The sequence below is a fragment of the Panicum virgatum genome, chromosome 7N (genome assembly GCF_016808335.1).
Source record: "Panicum virgatum strain AP13 chromosome 7N, P.virgatum_v5, whole genome shotgun sequence".
Lineage (NCBI taxonomy): Eukaryota > Viridiplantae > Streptophyta > Magnoliopsida > Poales > Poaceae > Panicum > Panicum virgatum.
Window position 1 is genome coordinate 15613459 of NC_053151.1, and position 10861 is coordinate 15624319.

The 10861-nt window shown below is 44.1% G+C and overlaps 1 pseudogene; it reads right to left on the minus strand.

Moving 5' to 3' along the window:
- Window positions 1–2608: 2608 nt before the first annotated feature.
- Window positions 2609–5608, minus strand: LOC120683710 (annotated as a pseudogene).
- Between the last annotated feature and the right edge of the window lie 5253 nt (window positions 5609–10861).

Below are 10861 nucleotides of genomic sequence, written 5' to 3' on the forward strand. Positions count from 1 at the left end.
GTTTGTGGTTGAAAAATCAGTGTAGGCTATTCTTATGAACCGTGACAATTAGATAGTGATAGTCAAAGTGAGAGGACCTCAAGATGCTTAGAGGGGGATGAATAGGCTAATCTACAACTTAAAAACACTTTTAAGTAGGTCAGTACCAAAGAAGCTCGGATACTCCTGATACGGATACTCCGGACTGAGAGTCCGATGTTTCCGGAGATATGATTTGGAGTGTACGAGTATGAATGCTCGAAAGGAAATCACTAGGTACCAAGACAACAAAAGTAGATCAAGTAAATTTGCAAGTATCAGGTGTTCCTTTTAAGTGTTTCTCACCAGTTGATTCTTGCTAGAAACTTGTGAACCTCAAAGCTAGAAGGTTAGTCTCACAAGCAAATAAGTAAAAGCTCAAGTAAAAGAGACACGAAGAGACAATAATTTGTTTTCTGAAGTTCACTCCCAAAGGAGCTACGTCTCCATTGAGGAAAGGTTCAAGAGACTACGCTCTAGAACCCCTATGTTTGTCCCCAAGTGCGAGACCAACGCTAAAGCCCAAGGTCATCTACTAATGGGTTCCTCCGAGAGGAATGGCGAATACAAATTCCTGTGGAGCTCACAAAGCTCCAAAAATCTGCAGAGCACTCACGAGCACGCCTAGCCGTCTAGGAGCACAGGGATCCAAGAGTAACAAATTTGAATCCACTGGCTTGACGAAGACTTAGTGCTCAAGAATTTTAACGGCAGCTCACTAGCACAAAACTTCTCTCTTGCAACACTCTCACTTGAATCCTTCAAGGAAATCACTCGAGAAAGGAGGGTTGGGAGTAAGAGTGCTCTTTCTAAGCTTGTAGGACTGTTCAGATCGAAAATGAGCAAGAGAGTTTGGCGAAAGGATGTAGGGGGGGGGGGGGGATTTGTACTCTCACTCTAAAAAACAAGTCGTTGGCTAAAGGGTACCTGGAGTCTCCTGGTACATGTGCGGATACTCCGAACCTTGAGTCCCGAACATTTCGGGCTGTAACCCGGAGTCTCTAGTTTCAGCAGAAACTCACTCAAAGAGACTTAAGGATGTTTTTGAGTGGTATTTTTAGCTCTCACTACATTTGTATAAGTTCTCTTGAGCACTAGATCCAAGACAAAACCTGTAGATCAAAGACCCTCTTGATAGTATGGGGTTGTTATACTCAAATATAAATAAAATACTATTCTTCGAGTAAATTTTAACCACCTCTTTTCATTTCCTTTTTAGGGATGTGCTTCACCATATGTTTTGCTTGTTTAACTTTAGCACCTGCACACACATGCTAGATAACAAGATTAAACGTACATGTGTTTTGTCATCTAAACACCAAAACCCACTAAGGGGCTTAGATATCTTTCACAAAGTGATGTGATTAGTGCTAATGACAATGCAAAGTCATTAAGACGTCTCAAAAGATGATTGAAGTCTGTCAGGAAAATGAGAAACTCTGGAGTAATAAATGTGACTTAAATTCAAACAAACAAAAACCTGGCAGATCTCTTTATAAAAGGCTATCATGAAATGTGATAGAAACTGCATCGAAGGAGATGAGTATGAGACCCGTGCATGTAAGTTGCCCTAGTAGCAACCTAACCTATGTGATTGGAGATCCCGTAAATTAGGATCGGGGAAAAACAAGCTATTGGTTAATTGAGTAGAGTAAATTCTTCTAACCCCTCTCTAATTGAAGATGTGATACTCTCAAATGCTGTAAAAGATTGGTCATATGCCTTAATGTGTTTCTGTTGGTTTTGATAAGCAAACATGTTGTCCAACAGAGCATTTTTTTTAAAGAACTCACCTAGATGAGTATGACTATTAAAAGTCACAGTCTATGCGACTTGGGTGATCTCTAGCAAACTCATGAAGAGACTAGAGAGTACACCGTATATGCTCCACCCACAAGGAAGTCTACTAGCAGCCATTTACTGGTTATGACTTTGAGTGAAATTTATTCTTAGAAAATTAGCAATTCAAGGCATAGTCCATTGTCAAGTTGTGAATAAGCATATCTTGAAGCTCTAGGCGGAAGTTCAGCTTAATAGTCTCCGTTGAAACACTAGTATATCAAACAGTAAACGGGCAAAACTTTGGATGGGCATTTGAGATCTGACGTGGGATTGTTGGAATTTGGGCTTCACCCATTGAATATTTCAGCTATTCCAAATAAACCTAAAGATCCATGTGTGCATAAGAAAGAGAGGAAGTGATGCGCTTTAGTCCCATATTGCCAGTAGAAGTGGAGAATGGACAACTTAAATATGGAGGTTGTCTCTAGTCCTTCAAGCTATGTGATGGGGAGAGAAGAAGAACACCACATGCGCGCGCATGCCACGCCTCTCCTAGGAGGGCAAATGGCACGGGCGCGCAGCACCCGCGTTAACGGTCTGCCGAAACCGTCATCTTCAACGTTGTCTGCCGTGATCCGATCCTTCCTTTAATCATGTTTTCTGAGATCAATAATTATTTAAGTGTCTAGTTGCTAGTATGATCGAGTTGTTCATGATTCATTTATTCGGAATTTATCATGCAATTGCCTAATACTTCAACATGAATGCCCTTTTCTGAAACATTTTGCTGGAACGCAACAAGGGGGCATACCGTTTTAATTTGTTTACCTCAGGATTCTTATTGCTCCACTATTTCCTTTGTTCTTCCTAATTTATGATTGTATGAGTATATCCACACAATCCTCAATGCCATCTTAATTCATACATTGCAAGTTCTGGATATATAGTTCTAGAGTAACACCTTTTTTCTGAATTCAGAGCCGGAAATCGTAAATAACCGCTTTGCGACCCAAGCCAACCGCGTAGTAATGGGTAATGTAGTCTTTAGCGAGTGTTTCCCTGTACAACGGGGGGGTTCCAACGGACAGCAGCTCCTTGATGGGGCCATACATCCTTGTCGAATCTGAATGGCTGGTGAAGCACGCAATGGAGACCCTTGGTCCAGCCTTCTGGGCCACCACCCTGTGCTCGGCGCTTATGAACCTGTCGTTCGACATCATCTGAGCGTACACACAACAAAATCTCAGTTCCGAGAAACGATGATTAAGACGTTCGCGAAAAGAAACGATGATTAAGATATGATGCAGAAATCAACGATGAGCAAGGCTCCCCGATTTGTTAATTTACAGTTGGAGTTAGGATCCAGCGATGACAAGCATCTACCTGCATGAGATCGCCGATGTTCACTATGAACGCTCCTGGCATCGGCGGGACGTCGATCCACTGGTCGTCGTGGAGGACCTACAGGCCGCCAGTGTCGTCCTGAAGGAGGACGGTGAGGAAGCCGGAGTCTGAATGCCGGGTCGTTCCGATGGCGAGCTCTGGCTCGGGGCATGGAGGGTAGTAGTGGAACAGTATCATCTGCCCTTTGTTGCACTCCATGTCAGCTAGGTAGGTCGGGGCAAGCCCAAGAGCCTCCGACAGCAACCCGTACAATGTGTCCAGCAAGCGCTTGGTGTGTCTGGCGTAGTCAAAGAACGCATCCCTGAAAAATCAACACAAATTAACAGCAGATAGCGTTTACTGTCTGCCACTATCTTTTGTGCTTACCAATCATAGCTGTCGATATTTGAGTCCATGTTTAGTCAAGAGTAGCAAAGGAAATAGAGATGCCTATATCTGAATATTCTGCTGTCCACGATGTAGACAGATAAACAGAAGAAGGTCGAGTATGGGCATAAGCTACATACAGTGTAATTGTCATTAGACAACTTATCTGTTACCAATCAGTATCCACCGAAATTAACTGATAATTTGGTTGGTACTTAAGTTGATACCAGTCATGGAAATCCACTCAGAAAACAGTTACTTCGATTGTGTTCTTGGATTTTTTTTTCTTTTCTTTTTTGGTGTGTGACAGAGATAGGAAGAAATTGAGAAATGGAGGCGACTGTTCTCTGCCAACGATAGAGTGGCGGCATGTGGCATCCAGAGGTCGCAGCCAGTCAAGTTTGGCACAGTCTCGGCACGCACTTTAGTCAGAATTTGGACAAAAGTGGGGGTGTTTAGTTTCCAAAAAAATTTCTACAGTACCCATCACATCAAATTTTTGAACACATGTATGAAGCATTGAATGCAGTTGAAAAAAATAATTAATTACACAGTTTGACTGATTAAGACGAGACGAATCTTTTAAAACCAATTAATTCATAATTGGATATTAATTATCAAATAACAACAAAATAGACATTGTTTAGTTGGTGAAAAAGTTTGGGTTTAGGTCCTGTAGCACATTTTGTTTCGTTGTTATTTGGTAATTACTATTCAATTATGGAGGAATTAGGCTTAAAAGGTTTGTCTTGTCCTAATCAGTTAAATTATGTAATTAATTATTTTTTAACTGCATTTAATGCTTAATGCCTGTGTTCGAAAATTCGATTTGATGGGTACTATAGAAAATTTTTTGGGAACTAAAACACCCCAAAGTAGTGTTCATCAGGCAACTTGCCAATCAGGCAACTATGCTAGTGATGCACTCGGTGTTGTCTAGCCGTGAAAGATAGAACACACATAAGACCTTTCTGTGGAAAAAAAATCATTGCAAAAAAGAACTCCAAATTATTTATTTACGGCAAAAATGATAGTACATACTGCAATTATCAGACAAAATAATGAGCGGACAAAGCGAGCGCTCACCGGCAGTTCTCCGGCATCTCGCCGTCGGCCGGCGGGTTGGGCGCGATGCGGAGGTATAGCGTGTCGCGCCAGTTGGCCACCGACGACTCGTACAGGTCGAAGTTGCAGTTGTACTTGACCGCCTTGGCCAGGTCCCGCGTGTAGAGCCGCGCCTTCTCGCTGCCTTCCCCGCCGTCGGCGTCGTGGAACGCCCTCGCGGCGCCCAGGGCCGCCGCGGCCACCTCCCCCGGCACGCCGTGGCCCGTCACCAGGAAGAGCCCCCACTCCGCCGCGGCGCGGCGCACGGCCGCCGCCACCGCCTCGTGGTCCGCCGCGGCGAGGTCGACCGTCGGGATGCACGGCGGCTGCTGGCCGGGAGCGCTGGGCCGTGGCGACTGTTCGGGGTCCGGGACACGGAAGATGCGCGGGACGCGCGTGGCGCCGGACGCGACGAGGCCGCGCACGCCCGCGAAGGTCGCGTCCAGCGCGCGGAGCTCGGCAACGCGGTCGTATGCGGCGGCGCCGGCGGCTGGAGAGGGGGCCGAGGCGGACGACATGGCGACAGCCGACGCGCGCGCGGCGGCGTTGGTTGTGACTGGCGGCCGCGGGCGGGACAACGAGTGCGTTCTGCTCCCGTGCTTGTTTGATCGATGTGGCCTGGCTCTTCTTATCTGCTCGGGTGCCACAGGTGATGTGTGCAGGATCTCACAAACCTGATTGATCCTTTTAACATGTGTGTTAACTACATCTATCCAGCCCAGATACTCTTAAATCTTTGGGAAGAAAATTTGAAGATACCAGCTATTAAGGGCATTCTGACGAACCTTGCGTGCAGACCAAATATTATTGTTCTGCATCCGACCAATTGAGCGGTCAAGTTTGGTGACTTCGTGTGAGGCAATCTACTCTGCATCTTCTCACCAAGAGCCACGCTCACTTTCCATTTAGCTACTACGCCAGCTCATGCATCCATGCAAAAGGATGCGACTGTAGGGCAAGTACATTGGTGTCATCTTAAGACGGTCTTATATAGACATGTAATCTTGAAACGACTTACTAGACAAATTTCTATAATGATTTGTCTTTTTAGTTGTCTCATAGTTATACCACATCTCTTAATTTGTGGATGAAATAAGGAAATAGTTTAAGTTGCATGGCAACAATAACTCATACAATGGGGAAAAATAGTCTCATACTCCTAAATTTTAACCTATGAGGTAGTTGTTTCGTGAGACAACCACATCTTTCTCTCACATTGTTCTCTCTCCTTCACATCACAAAAAATCATATGTGGCATTGCATGAGACGACCTATGAGATAAATGATGTGTAGCAATGTACCTACCCGTACAGAATCATGCAAATTCAAACATCAAACTTGACTTCATAGAGGACATAACTTCAGTGTTAGTCAATTGACTTTGTTTGGCTGCAACGAGCCAACAGTGTTTCTCTCACACACTAAACCAGCACCAATTACCAGTCACAGCCAGTCAGCAGTACTTTTTTCACAATAAATTAGCACCAGCCACCAGCCACAGCCAGCCGAACAGAGTGTATTTCGTTTCTCAGAAGTGATATGGAGTTTCTTTTGAAAAAAAATTCCACGTAGTTGCATAGTATCACTTCCTTCGCAAATGGTAAGACTTGGAGAAATTCTCATAAACTTTACGCATATTATTCTGAAGTGGCTTCCATATTTGGGCCGTACCATTTACCTCTCGCTAACTTCTCTCTTGTTTGAAAGAAAAATATTTTACCATCGTCTAACATTTGGATGTCACTGTCCTACTGGACCCAAAAGTTGAAAGTTCCAAACATCTTATTAAATCAGCAATTCAACTTTCTAGATCTTGAGTTGTAAGAGAATAGTTGGATGTACAACACATCAAAAAATTTAATAAATCATAGAAAATGTCTCATAGACAAATTTTGTCATAAATCAGGCAAAAAATTAATCATAAAAGTAAATGTGTTTGGACAAGCATAGGATTTTCAATAGCCAATCTTTCCCAAAATAAGTGCTATCAATCGTATTGTTTTTCCCATCCATGTAAGGGGTTGTTTGGTTTCCAGCAGGGGTAAACTTTAACCCTGTCACATTAGATGTTTGATATTAATTAGGAGTACTAAATGTACACTAATGACAAAATCAAATGTATAACCTCCAGGATAATTGGCGAGATGAATCTATTGAGTCTAATTAGTCCATATTTTGAAAGTGTGGTGCTACCATTAATATATGCTAATGATGAATTAATTAGCATTAATATATATTCATCTCACGAAGCACTATTGTCAGTGCCGCGGAACGGGTCTCCCTAGCCCCTGGACAATTTAAGGCTCAGAGAGCCAAAAGATTCTTTCAGACCATCATCAGCAATATGCTGGGCTAAGACATCTTCTAGAGGCCCCAAGGCCAAGAGAGGTCATGCAGCACCCAGTGATGGGGCGATCCCTTCATGGAGAAGGATTCACCCGAGGGCACATTTAATGCTCCTACTTTACCGCTGCTGGGCAGGACCCAAGAGTGGCGTGCCTTCCCGGTAAAATAACATGATTACAGGGAAGGCGTGTTGCCATGCTGATAGATGACGCCATGACCGGGGCAGGGAGAGCCCCCTCCCGAGCTATGTCGCGTCATGATATCTGGCCAAGGACGGTGGAATGGTCCCCACCACTGCCATCTCTCGTCGCATGGAGCAAACATGGAGAAGCGCCCTTGCCACCCTTGGCGGGTCACTAGAGCAACCGCGGGTGATCGAGAGATGCCGGTTCACGGGGCTCCTTGAGGGGTGACCCCGGGAGACGACAATCCCGGCCCTCGGACCATGACCTTGTCTAGCGGGCGGGCACCGCGTTCACATCAAAGGCGGTAAGCATCGCTACAAATTGAATAGATGGGCAATAAGAATATATTCAACTAATGCAAGAACCAGCATCACACAAGATGTAGGGTGTTACACTCACAGTGGCCCGAACTTGTCAAAACCACCTTGTCTCCTAACCGTCACATGATTGGAATCCTACTACGTGTTACACCTCTGGCCCAATCTCCAAACAAGAGTTTCACGAATCTCTACTTGCGGCACTCACCCACCGTCAATTATGCTTATGCAATTAGTTTCATATTTAATTTATATTTAGTTCTCTTAATTAATCTCTGAACATATGATGTGATACAGTGATAGGACTAAACTTTAGCGCTTACGATCCAAACATCCATAAAGTTGATGAAGCATGTCGATTTGTTCTAGATCGACGACGGTTGGATATTCTTTTTCCTCCCGTCAACTTTGTTTCTGCTAACCAACTTATTTGCACGTTCCTTCTCCTAACCTTAGGATCAAGTCAGATGATAGCTGAAACCCCTAGAACCCAAGTGTTTAGATTGTTGATTTTAGTCGGCTGATGAGGAAAAGAGTCGTCCCAAATTTGATTTCAACGCAACGCAAGTGTTCATTTTCTGGAACATACTTTGCCTTGTCCATGGTGAGGATGCCGCTCAACAGTGGGTTTTTTTATTTTTATATTTTTTATTTCTATTTTTTACAAAAATATATTTTCGATTTAGAAAATTACAGAAATATACCCCGGCCGCCCCGCTGCCGGGCGGCCGGGACCTGGCCGCCCGAAATATACCCCGGCCGCCCCGCTGCCGGGCAGCAGGGGCTTATCCGCAAAAAAAGACGACAAAAAATTGCAGACAGGTCTCTGGGGACCGGCCGCCCGGCAGCGGGGCGGCCGGCCCCCCACCCCTATATAAGGTGTTGGCTGCCCCTCACCCCCTCATTTGCCTTACTAAAAATCCAGAAAAAAGAAAAGAGAGGGAGGGAAGGAGAGGGGGGGTGAGGGAGAGGCAAATCGGCGAAGTCCTGTCGAATTTTCAAGCCGGTAACTTTAGGTAACTAAAATTTTCTATATTTTATAAATAGATTATGTTGTAATTATTTTTTTGAAACAGTAGATTAGCAATCAGTTCAATTATTGTTAGGAGTGATTAGTGGTACATTTAGGTGCAGTTACTTATAGTGATTAGCGTTGATATAGTACATTTAGTGTTAGATTTAGTATTAGAAAATACTAAAAAATTGTTAGAGAAGTATTAGAAAATAAAAAAATGCAAGATAATATTAGAAAATTGTAGAAAATGTTAGAAAATTATAGAAAATTGTAGAGAATGTTAGAAAATTGTAGAAAATTATAGAAACTATTTTGTTGAAACAGTAGATTAGCAATCTGTTTAATTATTATTAGGACTGATTAGTGGTACATTTAGGTGTAGTTACTTGCAGTGATTAGCGTTGATATAGTACATTAGCAATCTAATTAATTAATCTTAAAAATTGCAAGATAATATTATAAAATTTATAAAATGTTAGAAATTATTATTAATGGTTAGAAAATCTTAGAAATTATTTAGGAAATATAAGGAAATATTAAAAATATTTAGATGTGTGTGATTGTATTGTATTGTTTTGATCTTACGTGGTAGGTATGGCCGGGGTTACTCCTGCGTTGCTAGACCCAACAATAGACTCGGGTCACCGGTCCTTCCTTGCGAAGGTTCAGCACCAAGAACTAAACGTGCTGCGTCCACGTCCACCTGCAGAGTTGGTTGTTGTAGACCCACGATGGGTGCCCAGGTGATATGTCGTCTATTTTCTGTTTTTATCTGTTATACATTTCGTTATATAATGTATTAACATTTGAGCACTGTATGATGCAGGCTGAGCGAGGCAGGTTTTCTCACTGTGGCTCGTCTTGCTGAGAGTGCTTTGGTGAAGCTAGACAGGTCTCAACTTTCAGCTCTCGTTGACAGATGGAGACCTGAGACACACGTTCCACCTCCCTTGTGGGGAGATGGCACCGACCCTGCAGGACGTTGCGATGCTGCTTGGTCTTCCTATCACCAGAGACGCTGTCGGGCCCCGCGTGGTACCTTCTACGTGGCTGGAGGATCTTGAGGAACGTTTTGCAGGTGTTGCCACCACGATTGATCCTGAAGATTTCAATGAGCACCCATAGTCGAAAGGCCCTTCCAAGTCATGGCTCCTACAGTTTCAGGTACAATATCGTACAAAACGATGTGTTGATGTATTTTATGGCTTTGAAATAACTCATGTGTTTCTTATTCTCAATGTTCGTACTTCATTGCAGCCGGATCTATTGCCAGCCCATGCTGATGACTACAGCGTGACTAGATCACTCGAGGCATACCTGCTGTGGTTATTTGGGTACATCATGTTCAACAACTCACACGGGCACTGTGTGGATAGGGTGCTTCTACCCTACGCACAGGAGATCGCCGATGCAGATGAGGATGCCATACCCTTATATAGTTGGGGTTCAGTGGTTCTTGCATGCACATATCGTGGACTCTACAAGGCATCACAGCAGAATGATATGAATACTGTCCTAACGGGGTGCCCAATTCTGCTACAGTTTTGGTCTTACGAGAGGGTTGCTATCGGTCGTCCCATGATTGACCAGTCACCGTACACGCCGGATATGTACGGTGACATGGAGGACGACAGACCCACCATAGGGACTCTCTGGTACTCTCGACAGGTATGGACCCGATAAAAATTTATATTCTATGCGTACTATGGTCATACATTGTTCCCTCAATACCTTTCTTATGGACACATAATTTTTATTTTTGCAGAAAACATGGGCACATGTACAGACCCGGCGGTCTTATCCTGAGTTGTTGCCGAATTTGATCGATTGACCCCAGAAGACATTGTGTGGGAGCCATACAGTCCTTCGGCTATAGCCGCACGTGCACCGCTTGGGATATCTTTGGTGTGCACACAGAACCAGGGCCTATGGATGACTACTGCAGCTTTGGTGTACGACGTTGCAGTTGAGGCCCACTGCCCGGATAGAGTCATGAGGCAGTTCGGTCGACGCCAGACTTTCCCTGTGTCTTCAGTGTTGGATCGTGTTCAGCACCACGATCATAGGTAACAAAAATGTATGAGCACCCATGTACTAATAACGTGAAACTAATTTCTATTTAACGTACAGTTTATCAAGGGCTGGACATCCTTTCTCGACAATGTGGGTCACTAGATTACAACCATGGGTGGCTGCGTGGGATGATGCAGACGAGCAGTTGGCTGAGGATACTGGTCCACACACTGAGCCTTCGTTTCGGGCGTACCTGACCTGGTACGAACCGAAGACTTGTTGCCGTTTGACGTATGTTGACATGCATCCAC